Genomic DNA, 15,611 nt, shown 5'->3' with positions numbered 1-15,611 from the left:
TTTTACGTCAGGGCTCGGGGAGAAGCCCCCACCCCCGGGGCCCCGGCCGCTGCTCCCGGGCACCCGGCGCTCCCCCCCTTCCCTTTGCGGAGCTGCCCCTGCTGCAAGACGTGCTCCGCTCCTCTTCTCCTCCTGTCCTCCTCTCCCTACGGACCCCGGCCCTCCTGGGGGCCAGCCTGGCAGCGGTGTGCCCTCTGGCCGAGGGGAAGCTGGGCCCAGGGGCGGTGGAAGAGTAACAGACCCGGGCATCTGGCAAAGCTGCTCCCCTCCCCTTGTCCCCTCTCCTAGCAGTGCTGCATCGGGAGGGCCAAGGATAAAAGGCAAGTTCTCACCTTGGAGCTCAAGTTGTCCGGACCTGGCTCAGCCTCCAGGCTTCTTGCTTGCTGTGCTTGGCTGCTGGAGGTCCCTCCACCCCAGAGCAGGAGTCTGTGTGGCACAACTAGAGCTATTTGCTGGCTAGGGCTCAGCATACAGCAGCAGGTCCAGCTCTCCTGGGAATTGAAGCAGAGACCCAGAGAAGAGCAGAGTCCCAGAAGAAAGCCAGTAAGGGCATTAACTGCAGCAACGGGGCTGAGCTACTCACTGCAGCTCAATTCACACAACTTCAGGTAAAGGAGAGCTGCCCTGGAGGGTTATGAACCCTACAAAAGGAGAGGACCCTGGCTATGTTTTATCTCAGAAAAAAAAAAAAAAAAGTGGTCTATTATTGTTGCATTTCCTCCCTGTGAGGTTCTCAGCTACAACCCCTCTCCACTGCACCCCCTTGGAACAGCTGCAAAACCTCTGTACACGTTAGGGAAATAGGCCAAGCTAGCAGGGAAGTGGAAGGAAGCCGTCGGTGAAAGGGCCATCTCCTGGTACATGTAGCGTGGAGAGGAAAGCCTGAGCTCAACTCTGCAGGTGACAACTCTGCCTGTGTTCACAGTGCCTGCTGTAGCCACCCCTTCGCATGCATAAAACATACAACCCAAGGAGCTGGGGCTCCGCGAACGGGCTACTAACCAGTGTCGGGCATAACTTTTTTAACACTATTTGAAGCGGTAAGGAGGGTGAGACCATTCTTTTTTCATAACTGTGTAGTCTATAGGCCAAATCATGTAGCACTCTGCTGACTGTGTGAAGTCGGTGCAGCTGCACCAGTCCATACCAACTGAGCAATAGCCCATTTTTTTCAAGACTTTCACTGGCAGCTCCCTTCTGTCTTTGCACTTTGAACCATAATACTTTCTCCATGAAGCAACTGTGCGTCAGTATCACCAGGCTTATCTTTGTTGAAGTCAGTGGGGCCACACTGGTCTATACCAGCTGGAAAGTTGGCTTGAAACACTGATTTTTCTGTTAGTCATCTATATCCTTATAATTGACATCTTTCTGTGCATCCAGTCCATGTAAATGGAGAAGCATGTTCCTTTCCTAACCCATGATCTTACAATACATCTATGACGCTAAACACTTTTTTTTATATGCATCTATGACAATAAACACTGTTGTTTTTTTCTCCTGATACTTTATTTCCTCTTCTCAATGAGCAATCCATGAAAAAGTGTATTTTGTGTAAGTAATGTTACTTTTTAACAAAAGTGGAAGGAACTTTTTGGGGGTGAGAGAACATCTGGCTAGAACCAATGTAGATAACGATATTGTAGGACTTCGGTAAATTTGCAAATGTTCCATTTATTTCTGAAAAAGTGTGGGGTTGGGAATAGGGCAATAGTGAGCACCAACTGCTGAAACAGACTTCAGGAGGAACTGAAGAATGCAATGCCTTGCAAGGAGCCCTTGCAACATGGCAGGGGGAAGCCTCTTGTTGCATGTAGGATCTCCAACATTTCTTCTCTGTGCTGTCAAATACAGGCTATTCCAGTAGACTTCCTTCTCCCTGGTTCTAGGGCTAAAATGATCCTTAAGCATTTTTTTTTAGTCTGCTCTGTAGGAGCTGATTCTGGGCCCGTGTGCTATCTGGAGCCCCCTTGGCACGTGGGTAACCAGTGTGCTTCTCCTAGCCTCTGTTGTTTGGGGGTTGAACTGGGTGAGGGAGAGAAGGAAAGTGCGCCTCTAAGGCATGGGTGTTGTGGTGTAACCTAAAGGCAGCTCCTGGGTAGAAGAGGCTCTGAGGCTGCTTGTGTTTGTGGCTGGCCTGGGTGTAGGAGGCCAGACCAGAGCAGGACTAAGATGCCATAGGAATGATTTTTGCTGACATTGCTGGGTCTGTGGTGCATCTCCCTAAGGACTCTGCCCCATGCTGTTAAGGGTGGAGCAAAAGGCTGCAACTGGAAAGGAAAAGGAAAAATGTTTCTTGTGAGTTGAGACATTTCTGCCAATCTGGAACTTTTCTGGATTCATTGTTAAGAAAGAAGTTAGTTTATTTAATTGAGTCCCCTTCTGGGGAGCACTTCATCTTGTTTTGGATCAAGAATGACATTGGTTTCATTCCACTCAGAATCCTTCTGGTAGACCAAAGGGTGCTGAACCAGGGGTTCTCAGAGAAATGAGAGTTGCTGCTCAAGGGAAATACTGCTACAGATAAAATACTCGGCTCCACAAGTACTTCCTGGGCCTACTACGGTCTGTTCCCTCTGAACCAGAGCACTCATAATCTATTTCTGGGAAAGAGTTTTTTGATAATTGGATTCATCACCTCAGTCTCCTAGTGGAGAAGAAACATAGAAGGATTGGCCATCTCACTCAGTTCCATGTACTCTCTCTCAGTAAAGCTTTCTGTGCCCTTTTTAGGCTATCAATAATCTCTCTTTCATTGCACTGCATGATGTATTCCCCTGACAGCCCATGTTCACATCTTCAGTGGGTCTCCATATCTTATGACTGAATTTAATTCAGATGGGCTGTAGGTCATATCCAGTGTCATTTGCAAAAGGATATTTTTATCAAGAAAAGTTGATTCTTTAACTCATAGATAAGAGAGAAATTTCAGATCATGTAACGCTACAGAAATGACATTATTTCTACCAGAAAAATATCAAAATAAAATATAAGCAAATGATAAAATGATCAAGCTACAGGAGTAGGGAGTGGGAAGAGAGAAAAGTAGGAGGCCATCTCACTGGTATTTGTATTTTGAATAGAGTAAAGGCATAAACAATTATGTGCAGAGTTGCTTCCTTCCTGCATTTGCTCCCTGCAAACCCTCCGATGTGGTTTAACATTAGCAGTTAATAGGCAATGGCTTACGGTTGCTTGAGCTAAGTAAGCATTTACAAATTAAAAAAAAATTAAATTCAGCACTGAGACTGAGACAGCAGTGTGTGATGGTACATACAGCTTGCCTGTTACTTCCATAAGCAGCCACACCTGGACCCAGAGACCTGTTTAAGCCTTAATCCAAAAAAATGCTTTAAAGACATATTCTTAGCTGAAAGTTTGTGTTTTGCTGAACTGGGTTCCAAATTATCCCAGCTTTGTGTGAAACCTGGCTAAGTGACAGCAAAGGCAAAAGTTGTGATTCTCAGAGGGGGGAAAACCCAAAGATCTGTTAGTTTTTAAATTCATAGTACATGGCAGAGACTTGACTTTTCTTCAAAATCCACAAAAGGCAAAGTGGGGAATCTAACTCCCATTTATGCCTTCTCAAATTCTCTTTTAAGCAGGAGATTAAACTGTGCTTAAAATTGGCTCCCTGACAAATATACCTAAGAGCTTCTTGGAAATGAAATACTCATGCTTGATCCAAAGTCTGTTTGTGGATATTTTTTATTAATTTTTAAAATGATATTTAGAGGGCTTTGAGTCAGGACTCTGAGTGGACTCAGAGTTACACTACTGCCTAGTAAAGAACAACGAAAGCCTCTGAATGCAGAACTTGTTTGAAAAGTCGAGTATCATCTGTTTCAGAAAAAATAATTTTAGTTAGGAAATCATATAGGATAGTGAGCAGTCTGTATCCTATTAGCAGGAGACTGTTTTATAAGTGGAAAGGGGCAAAACTGAACAAATTCTTCACCATTGATCACACCCATACCCCCCATCCAGGATGGCTTGTGTAACTCTTGATAAGTAGTCTGTATCAAAGTTCTGGTATCAACACATGTTTTTCTACACTTTTGATGTCAATTTTTTTTTCTGGCGGATTGAATCTGCAGTCACAAAGTGTTTGATGACCCCACACTGCTCTAAGCAATCCTCTGGATCTATTCTCTGTTGAAACGGCCAGCAGGAAAGTCAGTGGATGTCATGTGACACTTAACTAGTTCTAACTGGTGGAGAGATGTAGTTACTTAAACATAGAAGTCTTCACTGCTGTACACTATTGGTGATGACCTGAAACATCTCCATGGAGCTAGCAGACAGGACATGGGCAGGCAGGAGACCAGTGTATTTCTGGGCCAGGAGCTGGAGCGCTGTGGGACACCCTAGGATGTCTCTGGCCTGCGCCTGAGCAGTGGACTCAAGCCCCTGATGACTTACACAAGCTTTGTGGCGCTCTGCTTCTGCTGTTTTCCTCCGCCAGGACATACTTCTGCGCTCTGTTGGATTTCATGGAGTTCGAGAAGTGTTGGTAAAAACAGTCCTCTGGAGGTCTGTAGTTCAAACTTGTGCTTGAAGCAACACTAGATGAAGTCAGCTGTGGTTGGACTCCTGGTGGAAATTTTTTTCCTACTATCTAGCTTGAGTTTCCTAATTTGTGGCTATTGCTCCCTGTATGTCTCTACCAAGAAGAATTTGGCTCCGTTATCTTTGCAATTACTTGAAGGGAAGTTATAGATGTTTTTTAGATCATCCCTTAGCTGCCTCTTTACCAGGCCCAACAAGCCAAGTTACCTCAACCTGTCTTTATGAGGTAGCAGGAGCCCGCCTTGGTTGCCGTCTGTTGTTTGGCCCTGTGAGAACATGTAACACCACCATTGTCAAAGGGCTTCAGTATCTCACCTAACAGAGCTTGTTAGTGCCTTTGACTTCTCACCTTCTTTGGCTAAACCTTAGCCAGTTATAAGTTGCACCTAACAGAGCTTGTTAGTGCCTTTGACTTACCTTCTTTGGCTAAACCTTGGCCAGTTATAAGTTGCGATATTCTGGTATTTCTTTCCTGACGCATGCTCTATCTAGCTATTCTCCTTGCCTATAACTTTAAAAGGCAATGTTTTCATTGCTGTTAAGTCCTACCTTTAAACCTGCTTAGAATGTAAAGTCTAATTTCTTGATTAATTTCTAGACGATTTGAACGCATAGATTTTTGTGATACTTAAGTTTAGAACACAGCTTGAGTTACGAGCAAGCGTTTGTGGTATTTGTCTGGAATACCACTGGGTTTTGCCAGTTGCTACTAACTGGTAATTGCTTGTGTACTCCGAGAAATGTGTGTACATATCTTCACTGTGAGCTGGTGCTGCAGTTAGTATTTCATATAAGAAAACCAGGCCAAAACCCATCTAATCTTTTACAGGATTTCTAGTTCTTAATCTCTTCTTGATGAATCTGATGTTAGGTGATTATTTGTGTGGCATGCAAGCCATGCAGTGTGTTTTGTTTGTTTCCCCACTTGTCATCAAATGGGTCATATTCCTGTTCCAATTTTCCTACTGTGTGGCAGATCTCTAGATCTTAGCACTTAGAGGTTTAACTCTTATTGCTAGATCTTCTCATCCTGTTTCAGCAGTGTGTAGGGACCTTGTTTATTGAGGCCTTTTGAATCATTGGTATGTTTTGGCCTTAGTGTGAAAGGGTCGAGTGTGCATTCATTTTATCTCCACAGGTTTCTGCTTCCACTAGAAGGTGTGAGGAACTGCAGTTCCCTATTAGAAGAGATCTGTCTTTCTTTATTAAAGAAGTTTTCCTATCTCTCCTTGTCTACTAGCTGTTGTATGCGAGCAATACTGTCACCAGGGGCATATTTGAAGTGTTTTCCCAAGAGTAAATTTAGGTGCCATTAGTCAGAATTTTGAAGCGGCTTCATCATTGACATTGATTTAAATTAATTCGTGAAAGAGGTAACATTCCTTGTGGCAAATGTATTTAACACAACCTTTGAAAAGTCATTTGGAGCAGGTATTCTACAAGTGCAAACTAAGAAATGTTGGTTAGAAAATTAATATGTATTTTTGAAAATGGAAGTTGGTGACATGGGACACAATAAATGCAAATTACCTCTGTAAAGAATGTGACTATAACCTCCCATATTTCTACCCAGACTGAAGCATTCCAAGAAAATAATTAAAAACCCAAACTGATTAATATAGTACATTAAAAGTTAACTGTTCATGTCCTGTGGGCGGGTTGTCTCACTTTAACCATTCAGTGCAGTTTTTAGAGAGCTTTTGATTAATTTTAATGGCATCCAGGATATTTATATCCAGACAACTATTAGTTTTTGAATGAAGGGATTCATTGCCATTTGGGTGCTGCACTGACACCTCCGTGCTCAAGAATAAAGTCATTGGTTCTTCCTGATTCCCCACCCCCCCAACTCCTTCCTCAAGTACTCAGAGGCAATAAAGAAACCCTTCTCACCTTCAGGCACTCCAGGCAGAAGTGAGAGTCACCTTGGGTATAGAATCATAGAATCATTAAGGTTGGAAAAGACCTCTAAGATCATCGAGTCCAACCGTCAACCCAACACCACCATGCCCACTAAACCATGTCCCTAAGCGCCTCATCTACTCGTCTTTTAAATACTTCCAGGGATGGTGACTCAACCACTTCCCTGGGCAGCCTGTTCCAATGTTTAACCACTCTTTCAGTAAAGACATTTTTCTTTTATTTTTTTTCTTTAACCGTATGTCACAGTTAAAAGAGCAGTTCAGTGAAACGTGCCTTCATAAAACTGCCATTAACATCTAAGAAAGCAAGCCTGTTATGGGATCAATTTCTCCTGGTGTGTTACAGCCAGATCTTCTGGGGAAGAAAAACACTTTCAGTGTGCTCTTTCTTGAAGGCAAGTAGGATTGTAATGTGGTCTCTCCTACCTCTCCTACCTTTTCTTGCTCTAAGGGTGTTTCTTTCCTGCAGCTCTTGGGAGAAAAGGGTGTCTGAGCATGCTTGCCTCGGGGCAGCTTCTGCGCCATGCCAGTGGGCCAGCCAGGGAAGTGTGCCAGCCCTGCCGCTGTCACGCTCACCCCACAGCACGGGCGCTCCCCTGGCAGCCAGGACCCGATGCCAGGAGCCTGCACGTTCAGATCTGAAGCTGTTTGGGGAAACTAGTCTGCAAGAAGGAACTGGGGGGCGGGGGGGAACAGCAAATTATTTAGGGCCAAGAAATGGGTCACAGGAGGTTCTGGAGAGTAATGAGGATATTCTGTCTCCTGTGAAAGGGATGGACTTCTGGGATCTTCAGCCTTCGTTAGTTACCTGCTGATTCTCAGAGAGTCCAGCAAACAATACCTGCTTTATTATATGTTCTTGCTGCTAGTTCTGGCCTAGGGCTCCTTGGCACTCATAAAGTACTTCCATCTCGCTAAACCAGAGATGTGATGCCTTATACATACGCTAATGCTACTGCTGTTGTCAGAGGAAAATGGTTGTTTCCATGTAAAATCTGATTAGAAGAATTGCTATGTTGTCATGCATAAATTACTGGCAGGGAAGTTCGCCACCTTGAATGATTTTTCCAAGTGAGGTAGTACAAGCTCCCTTATTTGGTATACTTAGACCAGACAAAACCCATACATTTTCAGTAAGGAACAGAGGCAGATAGAGCATATTGATTTTTTTTTTTTCTTAAATTTTTAAAATTTGTTTTATTTTTATTCTTTATTTTTTTTAATAGCTCTGACCACTCAGCCTTTGAAACCCCCATTTTTATTTCACAGCTGTACCCTTTGAAACCTTTTCTCAAAGGAGATGCTACAAAGGTAATACTAGAGTGGAAATTCTACGTAGTAAGTTTATCTTTAAATCAGAGCTTCTGGAGAGACTGTAGTTTGATTTAACAAGGTTCTTTCTCTCCTGTTCTATTCTTAATTAGGCATGCCTAAAGAGCAGCATATTTCATGAAGAATTATAATTTTTTTGAATGCCTGTGTGCGGGTTTGTTATAAATTTATCAGCCAACCAGCTCTGCCTAAAATCAGAGCTCCCTGGGTTAAGCGCTAAAGGTCACCTTTAGGTAAGACAGTTCCTGTCCTAGAGATCTTATGTTTGAAGTGAAAAATACCCAGCCAAATCAGAGGAAGGAAAACTGAAGCATAATATAGCGGGACCTGAATCTTTTACCTACCTGTCCAGCCCTCTGATCCAACAGCACGCAGTCAGGATCCTGCTACGTGAGGGAATGGTTTCTTTCTTCCTGCGAACGAGGCAGTTTTGAGTCTTGAGTTTGGGGCCCCCTCATTAAACAAAGGAGAACTTAAAATCTTTAATTTCCTGAAGCTTTTCAGTGAATGCTGGAGGGCACTATAATAGTTCCAGTTTCTCGGAACTGCTTTCTCATTACACAGAAATCCTAGTCAAGCGTGCATTGTCTGTAAACTATGTTATTGTTAACAATATCTGTAAGAGTAACTTCATAATGGAGCAAGTCTTGCAATAGCAATACGGAGTTCAGATGTGCCTGAAAGGAAATAGGGGAGGAATGACTGACTCCAAGGCAAACAGGCTTGCTTGTGCGCTTTGCATCCATCTGATTTCATTGTTGTGCCATCCTTACTTAGCTGGGGCATGTTGACAAGGGAATAGGTCTGGGGAGGAAATGGATGGTCAGAATATGTCAAAAACCTACGTAAATATATGAATGGAGTACGGAGGCTTAGACTGTGGTCCTTGTATTATAAAAGTAACGTGAGCTTTCTCTTTGAAAGCGCTGACTGAGACTGCTTAACACGACCATGAGCACTGCTACCGCAAGCTCTGTATAGTCATTCTCTAATTGTGTAGTTCTTGGTGCGCGTTGGAGCGAACTAGACTGCTATAAATAGTGGTTTGGGAAGAGGTCCTTGTTAGGAAGATAAACATCTCTGTTTGCATAAGCTGAAGACATGACCAGAAGCATACTTTGTGTGACTGCACCAAGGCTGATATTCAGGCTTTGCCAAACGTGCTATAGACAATTGGAGCTTTAAGTGTCCATAATGCTGCTGCCACGCAGCTCAGCACACTGACCAGCGGAAAGCAGGGTGGGTGTTGTGCCAGCATGACCTGGGCTCTTCCTTCAGCTTGACAGCAAAAGGTGCCACTCAGCACAGCTCCCATCACCTTTGTGCAAAGGTCATTAGGACATTGTCCATGGTGAGTCAAAGCTGCAGGGTCACAGGAAAATCAGTTGCTGCTGCTAGTGCCATTTTCTTCTGTAACCCCCTGGGTGAGGGGATTTCCACTTGAGCAGGACTGTAGCTCGGTAGCCCCCGGGAACAAGCTGACCTGGCAGGCCAGGAAGGAGGGCGTCAGTCGCTCCAGGGAGCACCACAGGTTTCCTGTCCGAGCTCCTCTGTGGTAGCTTGGAGACAGGGAGCGCTCTCGCAGAGAGTAGCAGGGCCCTGCACTCCCCCCAGCCTCAGGGGAGGCACTGGCACTTCGTCCGCAGTGAGCAAAGGTGGTCTGGCACAAGGCTGCGCCCAGCAGCCTTCTTGCAGCACTTGTTGCTGGCTAGTAGTGACTGGGAGCACCTTAGGGGACTTTGCCCCAGGTGTGTGCTCATGCAAAGCAGCTGGGAGGGGAAGAGGGGGTTGTTTCTCAGGTAAGAAAATGCCTCTGCTGTTACAAGTACTGTGAGTCATTTGGTTGTGCTGCAGCTCCACAAGGCATCCAGGTGCCCTGTCGTCTGGATTAGACACTAGGGGAACATCTGTTCAGTTTTCTGGAATACTAAATGCTCCTTTCTGGGAACAGTAAAGCTTTCATGTACTAATTAGGAGTGTTCCACTGTTGTGTGAATCCATAGCATCCCAAGTAATACGTGCATTGAAGAGTCTCCTCTAAAGAGCAGATACATAGTAGATATTTAAAACCTCAACTGTGACAGTCCAAAGGCCCGATCTATGGAAAACTGTCCTGAATTAGTAAGGTCAGTGCTTATTCTGTTCCAAGGCAAATTGTCAAATTTATATCTTGGATCTAACGTGTGAGAGCACCATGCGTAAGGATATTGATTCTTGTTTCCATATAACCATGACTATGCACAAAATACTTCCAAAGGAATCAAATGGGAAACCTCGGAGCTGCCAGTTGTTAGCCCAGTGCTTCTTGCAATTGATATAGAAGCAAGTTTAGCACAGCTGCCATGAAGCTACTATTTTTTTAAATTTCTCCTACTTTCTCTTAAATTAAAGCTTAGGCAAATAGCACTAGGTTTGACGTAGCTAGACACTTCTCATTCTTGAGGGGAAAAAAACCAAACCAAAAAACAAACCACCAAAAAACTGGTCATCATCTTAGCTGGAGATAGGAAACCCATCAAAAGTACTGTTTGCTTCTATCATTATTTAGCTGGACACTGTCCAGGTCAGACTGCGGAGAAGCAGCACGTTTCTGTGGGAACACTTCCTTGCTGCAGAAGAGGGGAAACGGATGTTACGGAACACAGCATGTTACCAGTCTCTAATGTAGCAAGTGTGTCATATGCTCACGCCTTGGTCTTCAGCTAAAAGCATAGCTTTAATAACCTGCACTTCTCGCTGAACTTCTCCATGTATCTGCAGGACTTCAAGCAATAGACAAAGCCATAGGTAGTGCAGAGGAGAACCTATTGCTTCACAGTCCTGAAAGCAAATTCAAAGCTTATAATATTTGGTCTGATGGCTGAGGAAATTTGTCAATGTACGATACATGAACAGTTAAGAGAAATTTTTGAAGTGGTGCAGTGTTGTGCTTACGAAGTCTGAGATCTGGACTTGGACCAGGAGATTTGTTCCGCTTTCTGCCTCTCCACAGTTAACTGTCACGTAGCAGTGCGTATCCCAAAGAGGACCAATTCCTGGGTCAGCGCTTCAGACCAAACCCAGCCTTTGGGGGGGGTGGGGACTGCTGGGAGACTGAGGCATTGGTTAAGCCAATGCCGAGAGCAGCAGCTCCCCCCCGGGTTGTACGGCGGATGCTGGGCACAGCTGCGTCCTGCGTGCAAGAGCGGGTAAAAACCATTGTTAGTTCCTTCATGCTCTGAGTTACCAGCTTTGGCGGGGAAATTCTTGTACTGGCTCAGAAAGTGCCACAGTGAGCGTGGCCTGTTACACTATTAGTGGTAAAGATGAGGAGCATCCTGTGACTTACGACAAAAACAAGCCCTTTTAAAAGAAAATTTTAACAAGAACAAATAGACTGACACTCGATTGCTGGGTTTCTACAAATCAGAGCATTCTGAATTGTGCTACCTTCAGCAGTTCGTGGTTGCTCAGAAAGAATACATGTTAAGCGGATGTCTATGCTGGTCTGACGTGGAGTCCTTGTACTTACCTAGAGGCCGTATGTCCTCTTGGTTACACGCTTCCAATAAATAACTTATTCAACAAACCTACAAAAATGTGAAGATGTGCTGCTGTGCTTGCTAAGTTCTGAACAATAGACCTCTGAACTGAATTATAGTATGTGCAGCTTCAAGGTACCGTTTTTGTGACCTTTTGCTTTCAAAAGTATTGGTTTGAGCAGCACTACTACTAAAATTCCCAGTTATTTAATTTTTTTCTTCAAGCTTTCTGAGGGCACTTAAACAGTCTCTATTGTATTTCTGATGGATGAGTCACGTTAAATTAATTTTTCAGCTCTTGCGGGTAGGAATCTGTAGTAAGTGCATTTGGAACAAAAGAAGGTTTTTCGGGCTTGTACAACACGACTTGCTGTTGCGTTGTGTTGGTTTTGTTCTTAACAGTAAGTGCCCCAGCGAGATCACTTTTCAGTATTTCATGCTGTAATTGTGAAAGTTTTCAAAACCAATTTTAAGAATTTTTCTTGTAAAAACAAAAGCAGATATGCATCTATCTATATATACTGCTTTCGTATTCATGTGCTGCAAAAGGCTCAACTCCTATTTTAGGAATGACTGTCGACTATAATTATAGCCAAAATGTTGCGTGTTCGTACCGAGTTTACAGACAAATCCTCCTATATTCAAATGACAGGAAATAAAAGCGGATGACAGTGGGTCCGCTAATGACAGTGTTCCCTCACTCTATAGTTGTAAATGAGAAACATGCTTTCATACATAACCTTGGGAGATATTAAGACAAAAGTGTATTTTGTTCCTCCATCTCCAGCTGGAGAAAGCAAAAAAATATCAGTAGTTATCTGGTAACTGTGTCACGCGCACATTTAGTCTTCCCAGGCCGGTTTCACTAGAGTTAAGTCTGGCAAAAAAACCAAAAAGGGAAACGGAGTTTCATTCAGTAATCCATTAAAATGATGACCGTATTATTTGGTTATTATGAGGCCTTCAAAATATTTTTTGAATAACTGCATCATTTTAGACTTTTTGTAATTATATAATTCAGATTTTTGAACTGCAAAAAGCTTCCCTCAATTAACGGATTCAACTCAGCGAAGCCAGCAGATGGGGCTGAAGCAGGCCCAACCGCCCTCCGCCTGTACGTCTGCTCAGCCCTGGGTGCCGAGGCGCTGGTCGGTCCCACGCGCGTCAGAAAGCCTGCGTGCAGCGTCCTCTCAGACAGAACCTCGCTGCGAGATGGGACGCAGTTTGAGAGGTCTTCAATAAAAGAAAACTCCAGTCAATTTCCACTGCTATAAAGGTGGTGATATCTTGAACACAGAAATTAAATAAAATGGAGAGAATAAATAAAGAAAAAATGATTGAAAATTAAAAACTACTCCATTCCACGTTCATGATGTTTTTTAATACTCATCTTGCTAAGATGCAGAACAAGGACTATTGAATTTCCATTCGTTAGCAGCCAACAAGATATGAATGAGTATTAACTTCAAACAAAAACTGATTTATAACATCAAGTTGTGCACTTAAAAAAATAATTACAAATCATTTTTAAAAGGAAGAGTAACAGTGGAAGCAATAATGACTATAAAACATGACTGCTTAGGCTTAAAACATAACTTCAAGTATTCTATGGCATTTCCTCAGACATTTGTCTTAAATTTGTTTGTGCAACACCCATCTTTGCATAGTAAAGAAAAATTGGTTAAACTCCAGTCTTAAGTAATCTGTTTCTTTTAACATGCACCTATACAGCTGTTAATTTGCCTAGTAGACTTCTCTTTTAGGAGGATCAGATCAAATCAGTGAGATCATGCAGCAAACTGGAACGAGCTATACAGTTACCACAGTTTCTTGTCCAGATGAATAGATAAATAATGGAGCAAATGTAGAGTGGATGAAATGGAGGCAGTGCTGACCAGGTCGTCTTTGATGACGCTTTGTGATGAACAAATTAACACCAAATGCATACGTACTTCCCAAAGGACAGCAAAGGCGGGATGTAGAAAATCAACACCTACCAAAACCAGTTTTTTCATTCTCTACCACCCCAGAAAGCACTTCAGCCTGCACCTGCTCTGAGCTGTGTTGTCACTTGCGCTGTGTACACACAGGGCAGAAAGCGAACGTGTTCTTCCACATACTCACAATGGCTGATGAGTGGAGCATAAATTCAGTCAAGAAATCATAACTCCTATGAAACTGCTGGCGTAAATAAAAAAGTTACTCCAGCACTGAACATATGTACATAGTAGTTGGGGACTACTGTGGTCTGATTTAGAACATCACATCGCACACTAACAGTGGTGTTTGTGAAATGCTTCTCAAAGGTTTTTTTTGCACAGGCAGTTTATGTACATCCAGTTGATTTTACTTATTTTAATTTTTGGTAACCACTAGTGTTTCTGTGGTGGGTTACGCTTGCTTTGAAAGCAGAACCCTAAGAAAGCTGGGGATTATGTTCCCAAGCAAAGTACTTTTAGAGGACGATAATACAGTTGCTTGTATTTTTGGTTCGCCATAAAAGTACTGTCACTAACTTCATTCTCCTTGAAGCCAGGCAGGAATTTTTCAGAAGATTTATAATATATGTTAATGTTGACTACCTGTGTGCAGCACCTTTAACTCATACCATAGAAAGTGTTAATGTGATTATGTTAAAGCTGTTTAAAAACATGTAATAACAACTGTCAACCAAAACAATATAGTGCAGTTCTCTTGTGAGACTGTTGGATTGAACATTAAGAAATATAATTGAAATGAGATTTTGTAAGTCACAGGAAATCTGCAGCATTTTCTTAGTGTTTTGGCTCTTAAAGCTAACTCAGGAAATGGAGTAAGTAGCGTAACTGGACTTCTGTTGTTACTAATATCCAACCTTTCAATTAAATCCAAAATTACAAAAGTTTTAAATTCTGATTATCAGATGCAGCAATGAAATTTTCAGGTCACTTCACTTACATAAACCGAATTACCTAAGTTTTAAGTCAAGATGAAAAGGATGAGCCAGACCGTACAGCCCTTTGCTTTAAGGGAGGCCTACACTAGGCATCTTCACACCTTTCTCAAGCCAGACGGGCTCAGGCCAGCCCAGTTGCTAGGGGCACAGTACTGCTGCCCAGCACTTCTCTGCAAAAATCTGTCTGTACACAAGGCGTATCTACACACAACGCCCTGAAATTACATGGGATTTTGCACGCTTCATGATGGTAACGCGCTATCAGTAGCCAAGGGTCAAAGCATTAATTTTGCATTAAACTTTGAAGAGTGAGATGCATCAAAGAGCAACAGGGAGCGAGTTAGAAACGTCAGTCACCTTTGCAAGCCGGTTTGGGTGGGTGGGCAGAAGGCAAGAGAAGAGTAACTCGTTCCAAGCTTTTAACATTTTGTGAGTATTTTAAGGCTTATTTAAGTTTTTATTTCACAGGATCTAGACAGGAAAAAAAGTAGCTATAGTTTAAAAAAAAAAAAAAGAAAAAAATAAGCTTGGCACTTTTGTGATTAGTTTGAGAGGGTGTCACTTATCTTACATTATATTACGGAAAATCTGTATAACAGCCAAAAAAAGTAATCCAAACTTATAGTCAATACATAGATATCGATTTACACATTTTAATTGTTTTTGGTTTCAAGCATACAAACTTTAGATCACATCTGTTTGGTGTCAGAACTCCCTGCATCTGCATGCTATTATCTGCCTATTTTTGAGCAAGCCCAGAACATCCGCTGTACAACATGCTACAGAAAAAAAGGGGAGCAAAAAAAAAAACAACCCAGAACCGAACCCAACATCAAAAATAGATTTACATAAAGAATAGAACCTTTTTATATGGAAATCCTTTTCTCTCATATATATATATTTATATATAATCTGTGAAAATGATACGTCAAAATCTTATTTCCATATTTACACTTTTTCCTTCTTGGAAGAATTACATCCATCACTCGATAGCTCCCATACACAAGAGACTCCTGGCCCAGGAGACCAAAATAAGGTGGAGAGCGAGCTCGCAGAGCAGGGAACTCTGAAGTCCAGCGGCAGAATGCACTGCGTGGCTGGAAAAGCTATCAGAGCCTGGTATCAGCTTCCCAGTGGTTTGTATTTATTGGGCTGCAGATTCTGCTTGGGGTCAGCTTGCTAGCTTGGTTGGTTGTATGTGAGCCATGCAGGTTACCCTTTCAAAATTAGCTCCTCATGCCACTGGAGTTTGATAAGAAAAAGGAAGTCATGCGAACTCAAGTGAAGTTAGAGTGCTGGCAGGCTGGGAAAAAAAAAAATCTTCTGCTATTT

General features: G+C 42.8%; 1 protein-coding gene across 1 annotated transcript in view; it reads right to left on the bottom strand.

Annotated features, from left to right (window-relative positions):
- Positions 1–401, bottom strand: part of LOC103903439 — an 8,707-nt gene extending 8,306 nt beyond the window's left edge. Inside the window, exon 1 of the mRNA XM_009284635.1 lies at positions 333–401. The gene's annotated coding sequence lies outside the window, so the exon portion shown is untranslated. The remainder of the gene's footprint in view (positions 1–332) is intronic.
- Positions 402–15,611: the final 15,210 nt, after the last annotated feature.

This window comes from Aptenodytes forsteri, unplaced genomic scaffold (genome assembly GCF_000699145.1).
Source record: "Aptenodytes forsteri isolate BGI_AS27 unplaced genomic scaffold, ASM69914v1 Scaffold183, whole genome shotgun sequence".
Lineage (NCBI taxonomy): Eukaryota > Metazoa > Chordata > Aves > Sphenisciformes > Spheniscidae > Aptenodytes > Aptenodytes forsteri.
Note: the sequence above shows the minus strand (reverse complement) of the source record. Positions and strands in the feature narration are given on the sequence as shown.